A 12253-nucleotide genomic window follows, 5' to 3' on the forward strand; every position below is an offset into this window, starting at 1 on the left:
GCAGTTGCCAGACTTGGAGGGGGGCTCTCACTAGCCAGATGATAGCAGCCCAACTTGCTGTCTCTCTCAGCCACATATTTTTGCTTCAGTGACTGACACTTTGACCAGAACAGCCTGGTTTATACAGACTCTGAAGGCTTGGTTTCTACTTGGTAAAACTGCAGGGGGGCGATCAAAGAGTGACCCATGGTTCTAGTGAAGATTTGAAATGTCTAATTTCAATTTGAATGTTGGAATTGTTGCTACTTTGTCTCTGGAATATTCCATCATCTTTATACAAAATATCTCGTGCCATCCCAGTTTCCATAGCACACTTTAGGCCACAGTGGTTTGTGCAAAATGTCTTGGGACATATAACAGACATTTCTTGGTTTAGCTCTGATCAGCAACTTACTTCTGCAGGCCACTTCCCATTGCCAATTTTGAAGTCAGGAGAGATTCTTTATTTAAAGTCTTTTAGAACCATGGAAATGTAGGGCTGAAAGGGACCTCAATCAGAAAATTAACCATGGTTCTAGTGAAGATTTGAAATGTCCAACCTCAATTTGAACGTTGGAATTGTTGCAACTTTCTCTCTGGGAAATTCCATCATCTTTGTGCAAAGCATCTTGAGCCATCCCAGTTTGCATAGGACATGTTAGGCCACAGTGGTTTGTGCAAAACATCTTGGGACATATAACGAACATTTATTGGTTTAGCTCTGCTCAGCAACTTACTTCTGCGGGCCACTTCTTGTTCGCCTATCCGTCTTGTGTTGTTTGATCAAACAATATGCCTCTGTGTTCACTCCACCTATCCTTTAAAATCTCTAATGATGGGGATTCCACAACCACCCTTGGAAGCCTATTCTGGAGTTTAATTTAGTTAGAGAGTTTTCCTAATATCTCCCCTAAACCCCCCTTGCTGAAAATTAAGCCCATTACTTCTTGTCCTACCTTCAGAACAATGTTTTTAGCTATGGGCAAAAATGTGTTTGAAAGGAAAACTAAACACAGACCTGAGTCACATTGATCACCATCCTCTTTATAACAGCCCTTTACATATTTGAAGACTGTCATTAGGTTCCTCCTCCTCAGTCTCCTTTCCAAAAGACTAAACATGCCCAGGTATCCTCACCTCTCTTCCCAGGTCAGGTTTTCTAAACCTTTGATCCATTTTTGATGCTCTCCTGTGGATTCTATCCAATTTGGCCACATCCTTCTTTAACTGTGGCACCCAGAGTTGGACACAGCACTCCAGATCTGGTCTCGCTAAAGCTGGGCAGAGCAGGACAATACTTGTGTTAATACACTGCAGAGTTATATTAACCCTTTTTACAACTGCATCATATTGTTGACTCATATTTAATCTGTAATCACCTATACCCCCTAAATCCCTTTCAGCAGTTCCACCACCTAGCCAGTTATTCCCCATTTTACAGTTGTGCATTTAATTTTGCCTTCCTAAGAGAAGTACTTCATTGAATTCCATTATATTTTATTAAGAGCAATTCTTCATTTTAGCAAGGTCCTTTTATATTATAATTCCATGCTCCAAAGTGCTTGCAACCCCTCTCAGCTCATGTGCAAATTATATAAGCACAGAGACATTTTACTGCTAGAACTAAGTTGCTCTAATTCCCATAAAGTACAGCAGTGTAGCCCTATAGTGGGGCTAGAGTTCTACTGGGGAAAAGGTGCTTATTAGAGATGGTCAGAAAATTTCGGATGAAACTGGGGATGGGAAGTACCTTCTGATCGGGGGAAATCCAAACAGGAGACTTTATTCACCCAGAAACAGATTGATTCCCCCACTTATAATAAAATCAAGTTGTTGTGAAAACACAAAACTAACAAGTGCACATTTTTCATAGTGGAAGGGGTTGGGACCTGCTATTGTCCTTCTGATTGGAAATCCATATCTTTAAATGAAAGGAGATTAAATAATAAAAACATGAATCCCTCTTGAATGTTAAATCCACACATGAGTGATTGAGCCACCGGGGTCAATGCAACTGTTTGTATTTCTACACGCCCACATGGACAGATCAGTATTTATTTTCTACCACTGTTACTAATTCATTTCATTTGTTGTTTTTAAGAGAAGCAGGTTCTCTCACAGCTTGATGTATAACCCCATCTCATTGCTCCATGGTACTATTTTCATGGCATACAAATGGAAAAGAGATAAAACATAAAAATTATCTTGCTGGAAGATTGCAATGTAACGCTACTTCTTAGAATTCAGAACAATACCACAAAAGAACTCCAAAGCAGATAGAGACAAAGCAGGCTGTTCCCTAAAACAAAGAGGCTCAATTCACTCCACCTTACTTTAGGCCAACAACACAGCTTGCACAGCTCCCTCTGAGCCTCATAGCCTGCAAGAGGGATCAGGATACCCCTTCCAGACGTGAAGAGTTAGTTTGTATTTTAACACAGTTTTCCATGTACCACATGGCAGCCAGATTTCCGGTCTTATTATTACAATGAAGAACTAAAGGAAAACACCAAGGGGTGTCTGTGCTGGGCTCTCTGCACTGTATGTCCCCTCTGTACTGCTCATTGCTTCGCTGTCAGCACCTCCACCACACAGTCCTCCCCCTTCTCTTCCACACTGGTATCCAGACAGCTCAGGTCAGTTTGGTGCCCCCCAAATCCCTTCTGTGTGCCTCTGAGTCCCGCCCAGTCCCACCCCACATGTCCCAGTTACCCAGATCCCCCCATGTAACTCTATCCCCTCTAATTTTCACACTATGTGACTCTGATTCCCCTGTTCCCACCGCATGTCCCTTTCCTCTTCATCACACCCCCTCCTTCTTCTTTTCAACCCACCTCAGGTTCTTTTAACTCCCAATCCCCAAACCCCAAATCTCCCCTGCCTCACGGGTGTTTTCAGAGGGGCACCAATGGCCTCTCCCTCCCTTCTTTCTGTAGGCTGCTTGGCTGTGCCCATCTCCTCTCTTCAGCAGGCTCCCAAGGCTGGGGGGGGGGCTGCCCTCCCAATCCACAGAGAGACTGATGGATCTTCAGGGGGAGGGACAGGAGCCTACATGAAGCCTGAGCTCTGCTGGAGCCAGCTCTGCTGATCAGCTGGAATCTCCATCAACTATGGTCATGTTCAGATCCCGGCTTTGTCATGGCAAAGACTGTCAAAGTCATTTTAAATGGACCTCTTGTGCCCTTGCCCTCTATGACACAAAAAGGCTACAGGAAAACCAGGCAGGCCCCACTGCATTCAACGGAACTGTGTTTATTACTGGGTACAAAAATACGAGGCCTGGCTTCCCATGGAGACTTCTGCTCAAACAATTTTGATGGCTACATGAGTAGGAAACACGGAAGCCCACTGGAGTGATCCCAGCAGTTTAAAAGGATAATATTCAATTCTTATACACCACATGATGCCCCCACCCACATACATACATTCATGACTCGTGGTATCTTCAATATTATGAAGGTTATTGGGTCATTTTTCAAGGATTTGAAACATCTCTGTAATGGGATGGATGCATAAAAATAGGAAAAATAAAAAAACAGACATTAAGAATATTAATGAAACTGTATGAAAAAGGTGCATAAGTAATACACACAGACACACACACACATACATACACAAACACACACATAGGGTTTGGTCCCAAGTTATTAGTATTTTTAATAGTGTGATCTATGTCCAGGGATGATCAAGAATCCTTTGCAGAACTTAGGGCTAAGCCCTTAAAACATGTCTAACAGCAGATGGCTCACAGAGGAGTTAGATTGAGTAACAGCAACAGTTGCTAGCGGAGCTAACCACAAACTCTCACTCATTTGTGAAGCAACTTCACCTTTTATCAGTTTCTTCTATACTATTTGCTTTATTCCTAGAAGTCCATAGCAGAGAGATAAGATCAAGCTGGGACTTGATGTGGCAGCATAATGTCCATTTTAGAAACTATATAGAAAATTAAAATATTATATGGGGATTTCCACAACAGAGCCCTGGCTTATAAATCTGACATCAATCGCAAGAAAGATAACAGAGTAGTTGATACAGACAGGATTAATACAGAGTTGAAGGCAGGTAACAGAATTAATGCCAATCAGCATGGGTTAATGGAAAAGAATCCTCTCAAGCTAACTTAATATATATTTTTATGAGAATACCAGTATGGGTCTTGAAGAGAATATAGTTGATACAATAGACTTAGTGTTCTGTAAGACATTGAACTTGGTACCACATGACATTTGGATTTAAAAATTATATAAAACTGACATGGCATACATTAAATGGATTAACTGCTGGCTAACTGATAGGTATCAAAGTGTAATTGTAAACAAGGAATCATTGATGAGGTATATGTCTCGTGGGGTCTGGTAGGGATTGTTGAATTTTAAAGGGAATATATCGATATACATATCAATATTTATGTATATATATATAGAGAGAGAGAGATTTAGATATAGATAATAGTTCATCATACTGCAACATAAAGTCATTTCACTCACTAATAATACTGGTAACAGAAATGGCACAGTAAAAGAAAACAAAAGAACTGTCCTCTCTATACCCTTTCCTGGTTAATCTCTACACTTCATCTGCTACTTAGAAGGATGGCTACCTGCGTTATGAGATCTCTTCAGAAATGCCAGTCGAATGGATCATCAGGCGAAATAACCAATAGCACTTACAAGCTTTCAGTGGGCTTCATTTTACAGGTTTTCACTTTTCATTGGTTTCACAATATATCAACAGAGCGTATCAGCTCCCTTATTACAAACAAATGCCTTGGTACAGTATATCAGTGATCACTGATAAAGAGAATGAGAAGTGACTGGGCCTCAGCTGCAGCCAGGGAACCTGAAGGAAATTTCCAAGGCTTCTGTAATGGAGTCAGTGCTCACTGGAAGCCCAAGTAGGATCAATGAGGTAGAACAACTGTACCCCTGATAACGGTTAGTTTTTCACCCAGGGAAGCAGAGCTGTGAGTATTAAGGGCTAGACGCTGCCATACTTAGGGTATGTCTACACTGCAAGAGCTACAGCAGCATAGCTGATCTCTAAGGCTGAAATTTGATCCCCTGATCCAAATTTGACCTCAGAGGGAATGTCTGCACAGCGACATGACACCTCTGGCTGGCGTCAGGCTGTGGGGCTGTTTCACTGCTGCGTAGATATCTGGATTTCATAAGTCTTTATGAAAAGGGGACCAGCTGCCTGAATCATGAAACTTCATCCCTCAATAAGTCAAAGCAGAGATTGTTCTACAGAGTGGCCTCCTATCTTCCGCTCAATTCGCGGAGGCTTCTTCCCAGAAATCATCACTTGGTCTCATTATAAATGAGAACCAGGTCTTGGAAGTTAAATAAGAGGACAACTGAGCCATAAGATTCCTCATGGAGTTTGTGATAAAACAACCATGTCATCAGCATGTAGAAACACTGAGAGAAGTCTAACTTTAATGTGTGGAGGCAAAAATTAATTTTCCTTTAACCATGCACCGCATCATTAATATATAAATTAATAACAAGAGGTGCTAGAAGGCATCCCTGGTATTCTCCCAACCCTGGCTTTACCCGACCCACATCACCGTGGTGAAGAGCCTCCAAATGTTCAGAAGTCTTAGATCAATACTCATAATTCTCAATTTTGCCCGAAGATTGTCTAGTTCAATAGAATCAAATAATTAAAACTCTCAGAGTAGCACACAGTTTGTACCCTTAACCGCAGTATATTTATAAATCATAGAAGAAAAAATAAAGCAATTCTCACTTGTGGCTCTACCTGTTTTTATCTAGTTTATCTGTGTATGGCAAGAACATAACAGGGAAATAATAGGCAGGAGGTGTCAGTCAGGGTGAGGTGCCTGCTCCTCGTGTCCCCCCTCAGCAGAGAAACATCCAGTGCCCCTTGACCTTTCTCTGTGGAGAAAGTAGCAGGTGAGAAGACGAGTACATTCCAACAATAGAGAGACAGTTGAAATAGAGGGCACTGACTGGGGGATGAGAGGGGCAGCTCACTGCTCTGTCACAGCTCCCTATTGCCCTGTGGATGTCCTCCTCCCCATGGATTCTCATTCTTCATTCACTCCCCTCAACTTTTCTATTTGGTGCTTCCAAATGGGAGGAAATGGGGGGAAAGAGGAAGAAGGTGAATGGCAGTTGGTCTGTGAAGGGGTCTGTGAAGCTTTTCGGGGGGTTGTATTTTGTAGGCTCTGAACCCTGGTTAGAATGAATTCCCCAGGGAACTTGGAGGTGTCATAAAGCTCTATAGAACCCTTAGAAATGTTCTTACCTTCCCCTGGCTGCAGTTGAAGCCCAATCACATATTGTTCTCTCTGTCCTGAAAGAATGAGACAAATCCTGAGAGGTGCTTGGTACCTGCAAATGCCACTGGCTTCCCCACGTTTGATGCATCAACATTTTTAGTCTCTACTTTAGATAGTTCTCATTAAGGCTGATGCTTGTTATGAGGGAAAAAAGAAAGGGAAACCTCTTGGTTTTCCACCATCGCTAGGTGTAAAATTCCTCAATTTAGATATACAGCAAAAAATCCATGGATTCCTGGCACAAATCTCTCTTAAAAAGGATTTTTAAAGTATTTGGAATGGGTGAAATATGAAATTAGTAAATTTCGTTAAATACAAGTAAAATACTGATTAAATATTGTACAAAACAAATACACAAATGCACATGCCCTACGATAAATGCTTCCAAGGTATAGCTGTGTTCACAAATTCTTCTCTGCAAAAGGATTCTCATTTCAATTTAATGGGAGGCTTTTCATTTTTTTAGAGAGCTTTCAATCAGGCAGTAGATGTTTGCTAGTTGTAAATACCCATATTGTAACTTCCACAAGGCAGGAACTTGACTACTGTGTTTCCCTGAAATTCTCCAGGAATATTTATGACGCTGTATAAATTATAATTATGATGATAATTATAAAGAGGTTGAAGCACAAACTTAGTAAATGTGACATGCTTCAAAAAAGATTTCAACAGATCAGCATTTCACAATCCCCTGTAGCCCATAAATAGAGACTCTCCATCTCCTCTCTATCTCGCAGTGTCTTCTTTCCAGCAGCACTGAGCTCCTAGCCAAACTTCAGCCATGAAGATTCTCTACCTGCTCTTTGCTCTCTTTTTCCTGGTACTCCAAAGCTCTCCAGGTAAGATCTTAATGAAATGAAGGGAAAATATAGAAGGACAATTGTGAGTCTGTATTAAGATTTCTAAAAATTCTGTATCATAATTTTTTCAACTTTGTTTTTTCAAAAGAGTTGTATGGGTTTTCAGCAGATACTTCACACTTAACTGGAGAATAGTCCTGGGGTGAGAAAGGTGCCTTTAATGTGCCTATTAAGATCCAGTCAGATTTGGCTAAACTATGACCTGTAATACTATCACCAAGGTTCTACCTAATGGAGTCCTACAGGGATTGGTTCTTGCCATCATACTAGTTAAACTTTTTATAAAGGACATGAACAAAAACAAATCATACAATCATCACCTATAAAGTTAGCAGGTGACACAAATTAAGGGACAAGGCACTCATAGAGAGGGATTTGGATCACTTGGTAAACTGGGTACAAGTTAACAATCTAAATGCATGGATCTAGGAACAAAGAAGGTTGGCCACAGTTATAGGATGAGGGACTACATCCTGAGAAGCCGTGACTCTGAAAAAAGCCCTGACTTTATTTTTCACCTTGGAATTGGCTGGTTACACTCTGCAGAATAATTCAGGAGTCTCTTGCTGGAATTTTTCGTATAATTCAGCTGGGAGTGACTTCCCATGCTAGGGGTTGTGCATGAGCCAGACCAGAAGTGGTTGCTTTCACAGCGGAGCAGTGTAGGAAGTATCACAGGTTGGAGAACTGAGGGAATATGGCTGTTCAGTGGTCCAGATTCTACCCTGGGGAATGTCACAGTGGATACTTTAAGAAAAGCACAGCTAAAATCTAGTTTCAAATAGTCTAATATTAATATGCTAAAGGACATTTGGGCCACATTCTCCGAAGGACCAGCCTGTCTGAAATGTCTAAGATTGGCAATTGGTGATTGAGTTAGTATTCCCAAGTGCTGAATCTTCACAAGAATGTCTGTGCCGAGTCTCACTGAAAATCAGACTTTCTGACTAGAGGGACTTGTTTAAACCTTTCTCATTCTGAAAGTTCCAGTCACCCAACCCAGTGCTGAGCTGGTTTAGCCCTGCTCAGCCAATCACCATTGATGATACTGCCTTGTACATCAGTGTTTGGAATCAGAAAGAGTCAAAACCATGGCAGCAAAACCACTGCTCCACTCTTAGAAGTTGGTGATGAAGGTAGCTGCCTGCTTTCTAACCTCTACAGGTATGGGGCTGTGAAGGACTCCCATGCTCAGTGCTACAGTTCTGAAGCGTGCAACTAGGAAACCAGCAGATCTCCTGAATGAAATCACTTTGCTCAATTCTTAGGAGCAGCCGTTGAATGGGCACAGAACTTCAGACATTTATATATTATCAAAGATCTAGTGAAAGGGGGCACAGGAAGATAACTGAGTTGACGTGGTCTTGTCTCAGTGAATTGGAAATTCAGCTAATGGGAAATGCCCGTCATGCTGCAATTACAGTCCTTGTTTACACTTATGTGTGAATGAAAATCAAGACTCTTTTTCTTTGTGCAGGATTCACCCAGTACATCAATAGCTCCTTTGCTTGTAGACGTGCTCGGGGAACCTGCCGCCGTTCATGTTTCGGCAATTTGAGACGAATTGGAAGCTGTGGTTTTAGGCAGAGTTGCTGTAGAAGTCACTGGGTAAGTTCAGAATGCCACAAGGGAGACATCACTGTGTAAACAGAATATTTGTGTCTCTCCTTTCTATAGCTGCTGTTTAATGACCTTGCTGGATCAGAGCACACGGCACAACCCTGACATGGGACAAAGGAAAATTCTGTGCTGCCCTGATTCTGGACTATCTGGGGTTTACATGTTAGAGTTAGAGTAACCGTACAGCTGCTTTACTCAGGCTGCCTAAGGTCTGTCCACAACCCAGAGCAGCCCAGAGTCTCCATAGTGCTCAGTGCTACATGTGAGCCATGTATTGCTCATGTATTGCAGTTACTCTCCCCCACCCATTTTGAAGCCCCTCTGGCTTGTCAACATGGCGTCATACAGACAGTGTCTGTGGCCAGTCTTTGGGGTACGTCCCATTGTTGTTTCATTTAAGAATATGGAAAACAACGGGGAAGGAGTAAAGTATATTTCCCAGGAGGGAGTATGGGGGATGCGTCTCCTATGGGATCAAAATGGCTGCTCTTACAACATTAATGCTTTATTTACCAAAAGAAACATGTACAAGTATGGAGCTATGTTTAAGTGTGTGTGTGTGTTGTATCCCAGTATAAAATCATCACATCTGTCACAGAAAAATTAGAATAACCAGCAACACCGCTTCTGATTGACACTTATACTTTTAAGCCTTTTAGAAATGTTATGTCGCTCCTCCAGTGACTGACAGAAGGATCCTATTTTCAATAACTACCTGAGGCATAAGCTGCAAACATGGGGAGCCGTGTTGAGGATAAAATTGCTCCTGTGTATTTTTGTGGGGAAAAGACACTTCTGAGCACATGTGTGAACGCTGCCTTGCATTCTGGGACCAGGACTCTGTGGTTTGACCCAGAGCCCTCCAGAGCTAAATGCTCAAGTGTCTTCAGATTGAACAAAAGAGCCAGTCTCTAGATGGAGCCTGTAACCAACTCACAGCTTCCATCGAGGGGAATTCATAACACACACTGACCAGTGGGTCAGACACGTATATTATCAGATATGCTCACTCTGCAATACAATTCAATAAGCACTAGTGCCTTAAAGGATTGATGCTACTTTCAGTCCTTAAGGTAACTCAGTGCATACTCGGTGCCTTTGCATTTCTCCTTTTAGAATTCTAGAGCAGTTACAAACCTGGGTAACTTCAGTGCTAGCATTGCTCAGAATTTCTTTTTTCTGGTTTAAACATGACATTTCCTACAGATAAGTTAACTTGGTCTCATTGCTTATCTGTAGCCAATTCTATTTGTGCTCTTCTTCCTAACTTTCCTGTTATCCTTGTACAAGGTGCCCAGCGTGCTCAAATTAATGTCACAGCAGGGACAGGACTCACAGAGGAAGTTGGGAGGGGTGAGAGGCTTTCCCAGACAGTTTGGGCTTCTTCTCTACACCCAAACTGCTACAGTGGCACAGAAACACCACTGCAGCTGAACCAAAGTGCTTGAGCGAAGACATTACCTGCACTAACGGGAGGGGTTCTCCCATCAGTGTAGGCAATACAGCTCTCCGACTGTTGGTATGTGCCTCAATGGGAGAATGCGCCCATCAACCTAGCGCTGTCTTCACAAGGGGTTATGTCGGTTTCATTGTGTCACTCAGTGGTGTGTATTTTTCATATTCCTGAGCTACATAGTTACGCCAACCAAATTTCCTACTGTAGACCAAGCCTAAATTACCATAGAGGCAGTTTTGAGGTAGCAGAGATGAAGAGAGGAGCTCCGTGGTAGCAATTGCACTGCTACATACCTGGCTACTTCACTGAATATGTACAGAGATTATCATCAGATAGGGAAGTACTATCTGAATAGGGTCAGGCTTTCGGCTTACGTGAGCTGGCAGACAGAATAGTCCAGGCATTCTTTAAGAATAACTTATTTATCCTCTAATTAAATATTTATTGTTTTAGTTTTAGCTACGGACAAAAATGTGTTTGAAAGGAAAACTAAACACAGACCTGAGTCACATTGTTCTACATCTTACATATTTTTGGTTTTATTTTAATATATATCTTAGAGATAGTAAATATTTTTAAAATTCACAATTTTGATTAATTCCCTCAATGGAAGGTTTGATGAACATTTCTATGATATTGTGCATCATATTTCTAGCTGCTTTTATACTTACCGGTAATTTGCCAGGGTTCTTTTTTTAATCACCCAGGGACTTTTGTTGTTGTTGTTGTTGTCACTTTAACTGTGTAGAATTTTATTAGGAAGGACTCTTGTAAGGAAATGAGAATGTGAGTCCTTTACTGGAGAGTTAGGGGCAAAGGGAGGGGAGATCCATGTTCAGAAGTCCAGCATATTTACTTCAGAAGCCAGCCAGTACACGTTTAAATATAATAGATAGACTGAATCTGTTCTACTACCTTAGCTAAGAGGAAGTTGGCTTTTAGCTCATATGGTAGAGGCTCATGAATTAAACTCCAGAAGCTTCAGATTCAATCCTTACCGATGTCGGGCAAGGTCTGTTGGAGTTACATCTGAACACACTATTAAATGATGGGGAAATTCCTGCTCTATCTTGAATTTGAAATGCAATGTTATATTGTCCTTGTTTTAATGGCTATAAACATAGAATGTGAAAGTTTCTTCCCTTTTTGCTGTAGGGAGGGTGAGTGATGGCAGCAGAGATTGTCAATGCAGGATCTCTGGGAATCTGGCAGACAACGCCTTGCTTCTAAAATCCTTGGACGCTTTTCCTCCGGGCTGCAAAGAATCTCGCAAGCTGGAAAAAATCCACAAGGGAGCCCTTGTGTCCCCCCTAATTGCTTGTTCTTCTCTTTTTAATAAAAATAGCTGCTGATTGTGGTGTATTGCAAACATGCCTGTGAGTGTTTTTATTGCACACAGGGGCTGTTTTACTGTTTCTTTTCCATAAAAATCCCTTCCTTCTTTTATTTTAATTACATATAAATAAAATAAATGGTCACTGCTGTATGTGAAATCCACCCAGGAGTGTTCTTAGACCAGGGGACATACATAGTTATATGTTTCAGGGAGCTCACGTGGATAAATCGTGACCTTTCCCTTGGTCCTTTGAAAAAGCCATTTGGTTTGTGTTGTCAGAGGAGATCAGTTCAGTCCCAGCTCGGCTTCATGGTGTGTAATGCCCACATCAGTGCTCCATGGCATGTCCACCCTCCCTCTGCTCCCCTCGCCTCCCAGCCCTCCCCATCATGAGGTTCCCTTCTCTTGTGCCTGAGTGTCCAGACCTTGCCCTGTGCAGCAGGCTCCCATGCAAGAGCCCGAAGGGCATCGCAAATCCCAGAGACCCAGGCTTAGAAACCTGAGCAAAGTTGCAAGTGAGGGTGTAACTGAAGCAGCCACATGGGGTCCTGCCATGGAGAGGGAGAAACAATGGAGCTCACTGCTGCTTTGCATATCTTTGCAGCAGCAAAATATTGTTTCCCCAGGGGCACCATTTAGGAAAGGCCTCCCCCAACCCCAGCTAGATTTGTACCAGATTTGTGTGCAGCAGA

The 12253-nt window shown here is 42.1% G+C and overlaps 1 long non-coding RNA gene across 1 annotated transcript; it reads right to left on the reverse strand.

The window, feature by feature from the left end:
* Window positions 1-1116: 1116 nt before the first annotated feature.
* Window positions 1117-6170, reverse strand: LOC120401923. Its single transcript, XR_005596845.1, has 4 exons — window positions 5982-6170; window positions 5746-5882; window positions 3405-3473; window positions 1117-1256 (listed from the first exon to the last, which is right to left on the reverse strand). It is a non-coding gene; the product is annotated as an uncharacterized LOC120401923 (long non-coding RNA).
* Window positions 6171-12253: the final 6083 nt, after the last annotated feature.

The sequence above is a fragment of the Mauremys reevesii genome, linkage group 3 (assembly GCF_016161935.1).
Source record: "Mauremys reevesii isolate NIE-2019 linkage group 3, ASM1616193v1, whole genome shotgun sequence".
Lineage (NCBI taxonomy): Eukaryota > Metazoa > Chordata > Testudines > Geoemydidae > Mauremys > Mauremys reevesii.